General features: G+C 66.9%; 1 long non-coding RNA gene across 1 annotated transcript; it reads right to left on the bottom strand.

Moving 5' to 3' along the window:
• Positions 1 to 6,458: 6,458 nt before the first annotated feature.
• LOC125752666 (uncharacterized) lies at positions 6,459 to 10,213 on the bottom strand. The gene is made up of 4 exons (XR_007402722.1): positions 8,180 to 10,213; positions 7,333 to 7,470; positions 7,059 to 7,185; positions 6,459 to 6,552 (listed from the first exon to the last, which is right to left on the bottom strand). It is a non-coding gene; the product is annotated as an uncharacterized LOC125752666 (long non-coding RNA).
• Between the last annotated feature and the right edge of the window lie 1,330 nt (positions 10,214 to 11,543).

Below are 11,543 nucleotides of genomic sequence, written 5' to 3' on the forward strand. Positions count from 1 at the left end.
GCGCTATATATAGCACGGGCGGCCTCGCCCCAAACTCACGACCTGCATCGTCAGTCATCAGCCCCATCTGAGGAGGGAAAAGTCTACGGGTTGGAAAAAATGAAAGTCGGAAGGTGCCAAGCGCCCGTCCTGAGCCACCCCGTGCCGGGGAGCCGGGCGGCCCCCACACCGGGCCTGGCTCTCCTCCCACCCGTGTGCACGTTGCCACACAAGTTCCCAGACCTCTCTCCAAGCCTGCGGAGCTGCAGGCCCCCAGGCGCCCACGCGGGTGCGTCCAGGGAGTCCAAGAACTGCTCCAGTCTCGTGTGCATTTTATCACCACGCGCGGCCAGTCCCGGGGGGCAGGAGGGGGCCTTGGGGGCTCGGGGTCTGCGCTGGGGGAGCTTTTGTCTTGTCCTGGTTCCAGAAACCGCCCAAGTGCTGGCTGGCCTCCTCCCGAGGCTGGTGCAGCGGGACCGCCCTCCCACGGGAGCCGTGCCCGGTCGGCAAGTTACATCTTATTTATAGTCATTAGCACAGATGCTGCACCTAACAAGCGGATCGCCACAGCGCGTCCGTCGTTCCGCACGGCGTGTGTCCAAATATAAATAACACCCGCCTGGCACGGCCAAGGGCCGGAACCGGGCACGTAGCGCTAAGAGCCGGGGCCGCGGGGGGGCCCGGGCCTCAGACCAGAGGGCCCGGCCGGCCAGCTGCTTGGCCTTGCCGTGCCCGTGACGCCGCGTGGCTGACTTACCAGGGCCCACGGACTCGAGGTCCAGTCCTGCTCCACGCTCGCACGCCGCCGGCCCAGCTTTTGCTTTAATAAACGTCGGCTGCACGGGCACCGAGCACAGCAGGCGGCCGGCATGTCACCTGGATGTGGGCACCCCCCAGGGACGCCACAGGCACCCGCGACGACCACCGGCCGCCCCTCCGGCAGACCCGCGAGGCCTCACGGGGAGGGGCTTGCCTGCCGCCACCAGGGGCCCCCACGCGGTCAGGCCTGTGCCCCCGCCCCGGACGGCTGCTCTGGGGGTGAGCCGCGGGGGCCGTGTCCTGGGGCGCCGAGCCCTCCTGAGGTTTGTGGGGGGCCTCCAGAAGACGGTCTCTCCCCCCGAGGCAGGTTGCTTAGTCAGGAGGTGGTGGTTTGCGGGACTCGGGTGGCCGACGTGCCACCTGATAGGACACGGGGCCCTACAACCATCCCGTCTGCTCGGAGCCGCACGGTGCAGTGGCCTCAGGCACGTCCCCATCGCACGACAGCACGGCCGCTCCTTGCGGAAGCCCCTGGTGCAGGGTTTCTAACACCCGTGACCCGAAGAGCCCAACTGATGCAAAGAAAGAACAACCAGTGATTTTATTTCCAAATCCTCGGCTGGAGTTTGCAAGGTGCTCGGGAGAAACAGCATCACCGAGACCCCAGGACGGTGGGGCACAGAGGGGCCCTCGTACCTCATTAGGTCGTGGCGCTGGGCCGCGGTGGAGCTCAGTCCAGAAAGATCTACGTGGGGGGCACCCGGGGGCTCAGCGGTGGAGCGGCTGCCTTTGACCCAGGGCATGACCCCGGGGTCCTGGGATCGAGTCCCGCGTCGGGCTCCCTGCATGGAGCCTGCGTCTCCCTCTGCCTGTGTCTCTGCCTCCCTTTCTCTGTGTCTCTTGTGAATAAATAAAATCTTTGAAAAGGAAAAGGAAAAGGAAAAGGAAAAGGAAAAGGAAAAGGAAAAGGAAGGTCTATTTGTATCTCAGAAACATCAAAACCGTCCTTAGGGTGCCCTGCTGGCTTCCATCCTGTCTTAGAAGCAGCAGAAATGGCCTCACACGTTGCCGGGAAGTTCCATCCGGTGGGCGGACTGTCCCTGGCCGTGTAGCGTCACCAAGGGGGGCCTCGCGAGAAAGGAGCCTCGGGTCTCCGGGCCCCAGGGCGCCGCGCAGGGCGATGCGGGTGGACATCCCGGCCCCCACGGCCTGGGCTGCGGGTTGTCGCTTGGGCTCCATCGACTCTAACGTGGGCATCCCCATGTCGCCCCCCAGGGATGCATGTGGCCAGCGCTTGCCAGGACCTGCCCCTGTGGTGGTGGAGGCTCCCCGGCCTCCTGGACGGTCCCCGGCCTGCGCGATGTCCACTCCTCCCCAGACCCCAGGGGCCTGGCGTCCGGCTGCCGTGAGGGGCTCACGCCCAGCCGCCCCCAGCCCCAGCCTGTGCACCGGGGACGGCCCTGCCCGGCTTTCCCCTGGGAGGTGCCGCCCTACAGCCTCCGGGGCCATGACACCCCATCGCCTCCGGGAGGGCGTCAGTACCGTCCCCCGGGCCCCGCAGACAGCCTTGCACCCCCTGTGCAGAGGCCCCAGCAGTCTGCAGGGCCCGGCGGCCACCTCTGCTCAACCTCCCTGCAATCGGCCTAAAATATCGGACCTCTGCATGTCGGGTCTTAAATAAAAGTCGTTCCACCAAAAACAATCTGATTCTTAAAATGGACCAGGGACCCAACTAGGCATTTCTCCAGAGAGCTAGACACGGCCAGCAGCCACGCGCGGAGATGCTCAGCGTCCCCCAGCAGCAGGGACACGCAAGTCACGGCCACAAGACGCCCCCTCACACCGTCGCAATGGCTGGTGTCAAACGGCAACAACCACCACCCAGGAGCCAGCAGCCCTGGGGGCACGTGGAGGGGCGAGGCCGCAGGCACCGCGTGGGAGCACAAGCCGCCGCAGCCAGCCGAGCCCACGGGCCACCCCGGGCCACGCGCCCGATTCCTGTCCGCGTTCGCAGGCTCCCGGCACCCGCCAGGACTCCTGAGCGCTCAAAACCACCCCCGGCTCAGGACGACGCAGGCAGCCCCGAGGTGCTGGCCCACCCCGTGCTCCGCGGCCGAGTCTGTCCCCCGCCGGGCAGGGGGGGACGCACACCTTCTTGTCCCCTGAGCCTCAGGAGCGCCGGCCCCCGCCCAGGGGAGCGAGCCGCCGTTGCTGCACAGCTGCCCGCCCCGGGCAGGAGGGAGCGACCCCGCACCCAGACCCCCACTGCGTTTCCTCCAGGCCGCTGATCCCGACCAGCAAGACAAGGCGCGACATTCGAAAGATGCTCCTGCCTGTATGTCCCTCGCAGTCAAGCTCGGGCGCACACAGAGCGGCTCCTGGAGATGAGGGCTCACTTCCTGTCTGCACCATTATGTCCCCACACCTGCCTGCGGCTCCTCTGTGGGCCGTGGCCCCCACACCTGCCCGGGGCCTAGAGGTCCCCACACCTGCCCAGGGACTAGAGGCCCCCACACCTGCCTGGGGCTCCTCTGTGGGCCGCGGCCCCCACACCTGCCTGGGGCCTAGAGGTCCCCCACACCTGCTCGGGGCTCCTCCATGAGCCGCAGTCCCCTTACCTGCCTGGGGACTAGAGGCCCCCCCACCTGCCCGGGGTTCCTCCGTGGGCCGCGGCCCCCACACCTGCCCGGGGCCTAGAGGTCCCCCACACCTGCTCGGGGCTCCTCCATGAGCCGCAGTCCCCCTACCTGCCTGGGGACTAGAGGCCCCCCCACCTGCCCGGGCTTCCCTCGCCCCGGCTCCCCGCTCCACGCCCCACGTCCCCGCCCTCAGCCACACCCTCCCTGCAGCCACCCACCTGTCCTCCAGCAGGACTTTGGAACGAGGCGCGTACGTCACCTTTTTCCATGTGTTCACCCCCCGAGCCCTTTGTGTCGCCGGCCTGCCTTCCGTTCCTGCCACATCAGGCCCCAAAATAGCTCCAAGTCACCCATGACCTCGTGTCACCCACCCAGAGGACTTGCTCCGTGCTGGGGGCCGCGGGGCCTCTCACCACCCTGTGCCCCCGCCTCCGCCCCCCGGGCACCCGTCGTGCTGCTGTCCTGTCACCCCGTCCGCCCCCGGGCAGCCTCGTCCAGCGAGCAGCGCCAGCCTTGATGCCAAGCTGCCTGTCCGCCCCTCCCAGTGATCACGTGGACCCTCAAACGCCCTGAGCCAAGGCCCAGATTTGGGGTCTCCCTGCTGCTCCCCATCAGCCCCCGCTGCACGCCTTCCTGCGCCCGCCCACCCCGAGCCCCGTCCCTCCTGGACACCGTCCCTCCCGCGGGCTCTAGCTCCGGCGAGGCCTTCTGCGACCCCGGCCCCGCAGAGTGTGTTGGGGCCGCCCCCACCAGAGCCTCGCCCCGCAGCCCGCGCCCCTCCCCCAGCCCCCATTCGGACTCCACCAACTTCTCAGATGCCTTTTCCGCCCCCAAGTCCAGGTGGGCTTCTCTGTCCATGTTCCCGGGGGCCGCCTGTCTTCCCGTCTGGACCCCACATTCCCGTGTTGGCGGCCCAGGGCCCACCTCCCCAACGAGACTGTGGACACGGGCTGTCGTGCCAAGCACGGCCCCACCGAGTCACAGGTGAACAGGTACCACTCGCTGAAGGGAGGGACCGGTCGGCGGTGGGTCCACTTCTCCATCAACAGGACCCTGAGTGTGACAAGGCGGAGCGTGTCGGCGCATCACAGCACCCGGACGGCTGGCATCTGGGCATTACTCAACGTCTCCGTCACGGAGCCCGAAGATTTTCCATATTCCGTAAATCCAAACATGATCCTAGGAAACCTGGCGGGAGGCCCTATGCACCTAGCCGGGTCACACGGGTGCTCTCCCTGGCGTGACCTCCGTGGCGCTCGTCCTCGAGATGGGTGTCGGGAGCCCCCACGTGCAGGCACGAGCTCCTGCCTGCTTCACCGGGTCCTCCCGGGCCAGGGTCAGGACGGACAGACAGGAAACCCCGGGGCCCCGACCCCCCGCGCTGTGGACGGCTCCAACGATCTGTGGGGGAGCCGCGGACCCCACATCCGGTGAGAGTCGGGATGCGCACTGAGCACGGGGAGAGCTGTTGGATCCCCTGAACTCTCAGGGGCACGTAGCCCAGCACACAGCACGGTGCGGACTGTACTTCAGTGAAAACAAGCGGCGTTAGACGTGCCCCTTCGTGCAACGTGCCTGCCTGTGCACATGTGGGGGCCGCGCCCGTGTGCCCTCTTCTACACCGGCAGCAGCCCGGGAGCGAGGACCGGGGTGGAGACAGAAGCGGGTTCCCATCCACGCCCGAGTCTGCCTGAAATAGCGCCTGGCACGTCCTAGAAACTCAACGAGTCCCTTTTTTTATCCGTGGGCTCTATTTACGGGTTTCTATTTACAGCCGCGGGCCGGCGCGAGGGAAGTTATCTCCACGATGCCATTAACTCATCACAGCGAGGCCGCGCTGGGGCCTGGCCGCCGAGCGTCAAGGGCACTGGCTGCGGGCCTGGCTGGCGACCTCGCTAATCCGGCCTCAAAGCCGCCTGCACCTGCTCGCCCCCCCGGGCCGTGGCCTCCCCGTCCACGAAGTGGGAGTCTGGGGACGGGAGCCCCGTGCAAGCCCCAATACGCTGCAAGTGGACGGGCGCAGACAGGACGTGGGATGCTCGCCCTCACCGGCCACCTCGAGGGACGGGGGCTTCGGGGTCAAGCAGGGGTGCGGCCACGGTCCAGGCCAGTGCAGGCCGGCGGCCAAGCCCCCGGGGGAGGTCCGGGCCGTGTGCACATGGGCCGGGTCAGCCGCGACGCCAGCTCGACGGGTCAATGCCTGAGCCACGCTGACCTGACGGGGTCACTCGGGCAGTTCCCGTCCTCGCTGCACGGAGAGCCCTCGCCGCTGACACGCGCCCTCGTGGGGCAGAGGGTCGGGTGGTGACGGCGGGGCCTCTGCACGAGGAAGGCTGCGAACCCCTCGGGGGGTTCCTGCCGCGTCCCCCGGCCGTCCCGGGAAGCCGGGGCGCTGCTGCCGCGGAGACCTTACGAGCGCCGCTGACAGCCGTCCCGTCTCGGGGCACAACACGGCCAAGGCTCTTCCAGGCACACGAAGATGTGGGGGGATGGAGGTTTCTTCCCAGGGTTACACGAAGGTCAAGACTCACCCGTCATCATTAGACAGTGAAGGTACGGCCCTGACCCCTTGACCTCAAGCTCCTGCGGCCCCGAACCCCAACTTCAGGCTCCTGTGGCCCTGACCCCCCAACCTCGGGCTCCTGTGGCCCCGACCCCTTGATGTTGGCTCCTGCGGCCCCCGACCCCTGACCTCGGGCTTCTGCAGCCCTAACCTCTTGACTTCGGGCTCCTATGGCCCCGACCCCCCGACCTCAGGCTCCTGTGGCCCTGACTCCTTGACCTCAGGCTCCTGCGGCCCTGACTCCTTGACCTCAGGCTCATGTGGCCCTGAACCCAACCTCAGGCTCCTGTGGCCCCCGACCCCCCGACCTCAGGCCTCTGTGGCCCCTGACCCCTTGAATTTGGGCTCCTGCAGCCCTGACCCCTTGATCTCAGTTCAGGTGGCCCCTGACCCCCAAAACTCAGGCTCCTGCTACCCCTGACCCCCCGACCTCAGGCTCCTGTTGCCCCCAAACCCTGACACCGGGCTCCTGCAGCCCTGACTCCTTGACTTCAGGCTCCTGCGGCCCCAAACACTGACCTTGGGCTCCTGTGGCTCCGAACCCCGACCTCGGCTCCTGCGGCCCTGACCCCTTGACACAGAGTCGAGACGTGATCAAGTCAGGAAGGGAACCTGCTTTAAAAGTAGAAACAGTAAAAATATAAGCATCAGCCATTAACTGCTTCTGACGTACAAATAAAATGATGCAAAGTCAGAAAAAAAATCACAATATGTCAACACTCATCGTGATGTCACACACACACACACACACACACGCACGCGCACTCGTGACCCATGCAGGGGCACCACCGTCCCGGCGCTAAGTCAGCATTGGCTCCGGGGCAGCCCCCAGGCCCCGGCCGGGTCCCAGCGCTCGATCCTTCCTGCAGGAGAGCTGGCTCCTTCTCCAGATCTTTCCAGCAGCAGAACCCGGCGCTGAGCTGACTCAGGCCGCTGCGCCACCGCGTGCTACGTCGGCCCCACATCCACGCTCGAGTCAGGGCAGCGGCATTTCCCAAACCCCCAGGTCTTCCTGCCAGAGGTGCCCAGGACACCAGCCAGACAAACTGACCCGGGACGCGGTCGGGGCTCCACGCACAGGCCGGGGAGGGGGGTCCCCGCGGCCCAGCCGCGCTCACCCGCTCGTTCGTGGTAGTGACTTGAGCCCATTGGAGCCGGTGTGCGGGGGCCCGTCGCCTCTTAGGTTCTGAACACAAACACGCGTCGCCCTAGGCCTCCGGGCATCCAGGCGATGGCATGTATGACCTTTGGAAATAAAATGCATTTCAGTGCCTTAGTTCACAAGCACGTATTGCATGACGCTACTTAAAATGATATTAAATGCATGGAAAAGGGTTTCGAAGATCCGGGCAGTGCCCTGCTTTCAGAGAGGCTGCAGTGTCCTTTACATACTTTGACATTTCCCTAATTCCATGTCCTGAGTGTTTCCTTTGTCCCCGAAGCGTGATGCTCTGTGCTCCCCAGCGGGGGGTGGCATTGGGGGCGGCGGCGGCGCTCCTCTGGGCAAGGTCCCTCCAGTTCCAGACAGACCTGGAAGTAGCGGGGAGGCCAGCAGGGGTCTGTTGCTCTGGGGAACCCATGGCAGACCCCCCCTCGCGGAGCAGAACTAACGGATACTGGGGGCGCCCGGAGCTGTGCAGTGAGCGATCTGGGAACGGGCTGCGGAATGATGGATGGACTCGGGCCGCGGCGGGGTCTCTGCACTCCCAGCGGCGGCTTCTCGTCTGTGTGCACACGTGCGGTAAGGAACGAACGCACAGCGTGCTGCAGGCCGGGCACACCCTGTGAGCACACGCGTGTGTGCGCGACACCCGTCCACGGTGCATGTGCCCGAGCGCGTGTGCACGATTGTCAGCCGTGTGTCTGTGCTTGTGATCCATCCACTGTGCGCGTGGGTGCGTGTGTGTGTACACGAGTGACAGCTGCCCACCGAGCATGTGTGCGCATGACGATCGCCCACCGTGCAGCCATGTGTGCGTGCGTGTGCGTGCCTCAGCATCATCCGCCCTCGCAGTTGCACTAAGCACCGCAATGTTTTAATTCCTCCACTTTGACTTGTATCTGCTGGTTCCTTCCAACTGGTGAACAATCGGAGGGTTTCCCGGGCGCCTCCCCGACCCGCAGGCCCCGGCCCGCCGTGCTGGCCCTGCTCCCGCTGCCCGGGGTGGGGGGTCCTCACCTCTGCGCCCCTCACTGTGCCTCTGTCTCCTCCCCATCGGCTCCTCCAGGACACACTCACCTCCTCGGCTGCTCGAGTGCACGGACACAGGCCGACCGTCCCTCCTTCTGCGGCCTGAGTCTCTGAGGCCTGAACCCAGGCACGGGGCCCCTGAACGGCGCCAAACACGGGGCAGTCACTAGGCAGCGAGACAGAGGGAGACACACAGGGCCGGGCCCGGGAACCAAAGACGTCCGTGTCTCCAGTCACAAGCCGCTGTGCCCTGACCTCTTGCAAAGCTCGCAGCAGAGACGAGTCCTGTGAGCAGAATCGGGAGGATCGACAGGCCTTGCTGTGCGAGGCTCGACCTCCTGCAGCGCCGCGTCTTCCCGTCCCCTCCTGGACGCCGTCCCGCCGAGGGGGGACCAGGAGGAGATCGAGGGCCAGGTCGGCAGAGAGAAAGGGCCTCTGTCTGCGGGACTTGCACACGCACACACACAACGGACACTCAGCCCTGGGCCCGACCCTCCCGCGCCCCCCGGACGCCCGCGGCCTGAGCCCGGGAGGAAGCAGCCCCCCGGGTCATGCTATTGCATCGTCGGACCCCCGGACGGTGGCGACGGGCACGCCGTGTATTCTGATACGTCAAAGCATTTTTCTCTTGGGTCGTTTGTGAGCGTGAACCCAGCTCCCTCATCACCGCTCAGATTTTAGAGTGTTGGCACGCTCGAGGGCGGGGCCGGAGGATGCACCACACGGGTTACGGCCCCACTGCAGGGACCCGGGAGGGTTTGGGTTTGCGTCTCACGGCGCAGTCAGCCAGAGCGCTGCGGAGCCCCGGGCAGGCGAGGACTCCACCCAAACCCAGGGCCCCGGGACCCCGGATGGAGGCCCCCTCAGCCACGAGCCCCGGGACAGCCCCAGGCCCCGGAGACCCCTGAGAACGTGGAGCTGCCAGGACAATTCTCCGCTCGGCCAACACCTGGCCCAGCTTGGAGCCTGGACGGAAAAGGACTCAGAACCGTGAACGCTTCCTGCCCCCGGGGACGTCTGCGCACCTCGCACAAGTGGGCGCGTCTTCCCAAGGACCCCAGGGCCGTTGCTTTGAGATAGAACCGTCGGGAAGGACGCGTGCCCCGTCCCCGTGGAGGGTGGGTCCCAGCTCAGGTCCCTGCCAGCTGGCAGCCTCGCGGCCCCCTGCGCGTGCCCGGCCCGGCCCACTTGTGCGATCCCCGCTCAGCGCCCAGGGAAATGCCATCCCCTCTGCACAGGTGCACTGGCCTCGGCCCCGTCTGCCAGCGGCAGCCAATGAAATCTGCCGTCGCCACTGGGACGCCAGGGTCGGGGAAGGTCACCGGGGTGCCCTTGTCATCCGCACGTCTGCGTCCGCTCCGAGCATGACCTAAAGGAACCCACCGGCAAACAAAACAGCCAGGCGGCTGCTCGGCACCACGTCGACGGGCCTGCGGACACCGAGTGCAGCCGGGACGGCGAAGAGCAGACCTGCGCGTTTCCATGACGACCCTGAGCCGCAGGGACGAGGTGCATGTGGCCGCGGGGTGCGGTCGGCAGCTGAGGCCGGGCGGCTGCCGGGAGGACCGTCACCGTCACCGCGACCCTCCGTGCACATTCCCTCAGAGGCCGGGGACCGGGCGCTGGAAGTGAGCGGATCTGGTTGTCGTAAACTGTATCCTAATAAAACAGCTGTTAAAACAAATCGCAAACTCGTCCACGCGGCCCCTGCACCTCATCCGTCGTTGCCGAAGCCTGGAAGCGGCCAAGGGGCCCTTGCGCAGGTGCCTCATGCCGGACGGGGAGGCTTTAGGGCCGCGCAGCAGTGAGCTCCCCGACCTGATGCACCTCACGGGGCGGAGCACCGCGCTGGGGCCACCGACCCTGGGACTCCCACTCTGGGACCTTCTGGAAAAGGCAGATACAGGCACGGTAACGAGATGAGGAGCTGCCAGGGGCCGGGGCCGGGGCCGGGGGCCGAGCAGCTGGGCACACAGGGTACTTGGGGCAGTGAGACGGCTCTGAGGGACCCTGTCCTGGGGGTACAGGTCACACACGTGTGCAGGCCACAGAGCGTGTGACACCCGTGACCCGATGGAGGCTGTGGGCTCTGGGCAATGAGGACGTGTCCGTGGGGGTCCATGGTGGGGGGAGCGGGTGGGGGAGCTGCTGGGGGAGCTGGTGGGGGGAGACCCGGTGTTGGGAGCCAGTAGGGGGGAGCTGGTGGTAGGGGGAGCTGGGGGGGATCTGGTGGGAGCTCGTGGTCGGGGAGCTCGTAGGGGAGCTGGTGAAGGGGTGAGGGGGAGCCAGTGGGGGTGCTTGTGGGGGGTAGGTGGTGGGGTGACCTGGTGGGGGTGCTGGTGGGAGGGGTGCTGGTGGGGAGAGCATGTAGGGGAGCTGATGGGGGAGTGTGGGGGTGGAGGGGAGTGGAGGGCAGCTGGTGAGGGAGCTGGTGGGGGGAGCTGTGGGGGGAGCAGGTGGGGGGAGCAGGTGGGGGGAGTGGGGGGAGCTGGTGGCAGAGCTGGTGGGGGGGCAGCTGGTGGGGGGAGTGGGTGGGGGGAGCGGGTGGGGGGAGGCATAAGGAGCTGCCTGCTTCCCTGCCCCCTCCCCCTGGGCCAGAAGCCGACATACCGTACGTGCCAGGAAGGGTCACGGCGTCCTCGGGTGCAGGAGGTCCCCCAGACCCCTCTGCCCAGTGCCCCCGGGTTGGAGCCTCGCTAACTCCGGGGACTCCCCGCTAGGACACAAGTGGGCACCTCCTTGGCACCCCCCCGGCCCGGCCCACCTGGGGCTTGTGAGGAGCAGAGTCTCCAGGACCAAATGTAACAGCACAGGTGAGGCCAGGACAGGTGCGGGACGGGCACCCGCGGGGGACGCTTGGCAGGGGCCCCGCTCTCCGGGGACCTGGGCTCTGCAGGGACCATCCCGCCGTCTGGGCCGCAGTGCACGCCCCCCACGAGCACCCGACTGAGCTGTGCCCCTTGTTGCCCCAAACTCCAGCCCCGCCCCGGACATCCTGGCTGGGCATGTCACGTGGGGCCCAGGAATTCCTACAGGTCCGGGAGCTCCCGAAGGGGCTGTCCCACCTCGGAGGAGTGCGACGCCCTGCCCCGGGGGCCTGCGCAGGTGCTGCCCACGCCGGGCCCCGTAAGGTGCTTCAATCCTGGGTTTGCAACCAAGGCAATGTGACATGTCCTGGCGCCCTGGGTCCACAAGACCCGTCAGCCGGGGACAGGGTTCCAGCCGTGCAGGGGACAGCTCCATGGAGGTTAATGACAGCTGTTGGGGACGTTTTGTTGGTGATGGCCTCCCACCCTCTGACGCCGTCCCCGCACCATCGTGCGGCTTCCCGGGGGTGGGGGGGCAGCCGCTGGCTCCCGGCCGCTGGGCTGCTTGGAAGCGTCTGCTTGGAGCGAGCGGACCAGCCCGGGGC

Source organism: Canis lupus, chromosome 16 (assembly GCF_003254725.2).
Source record: "Canis lupus dingo isolate Sandy chromosome 16, ASM325472v2, whole genome shotgun sequence".
NCBI lineage: Eukaryota > Metazoa > Chordata > Mammalia > Carnivora > Canidae > Canis > Canis lupus.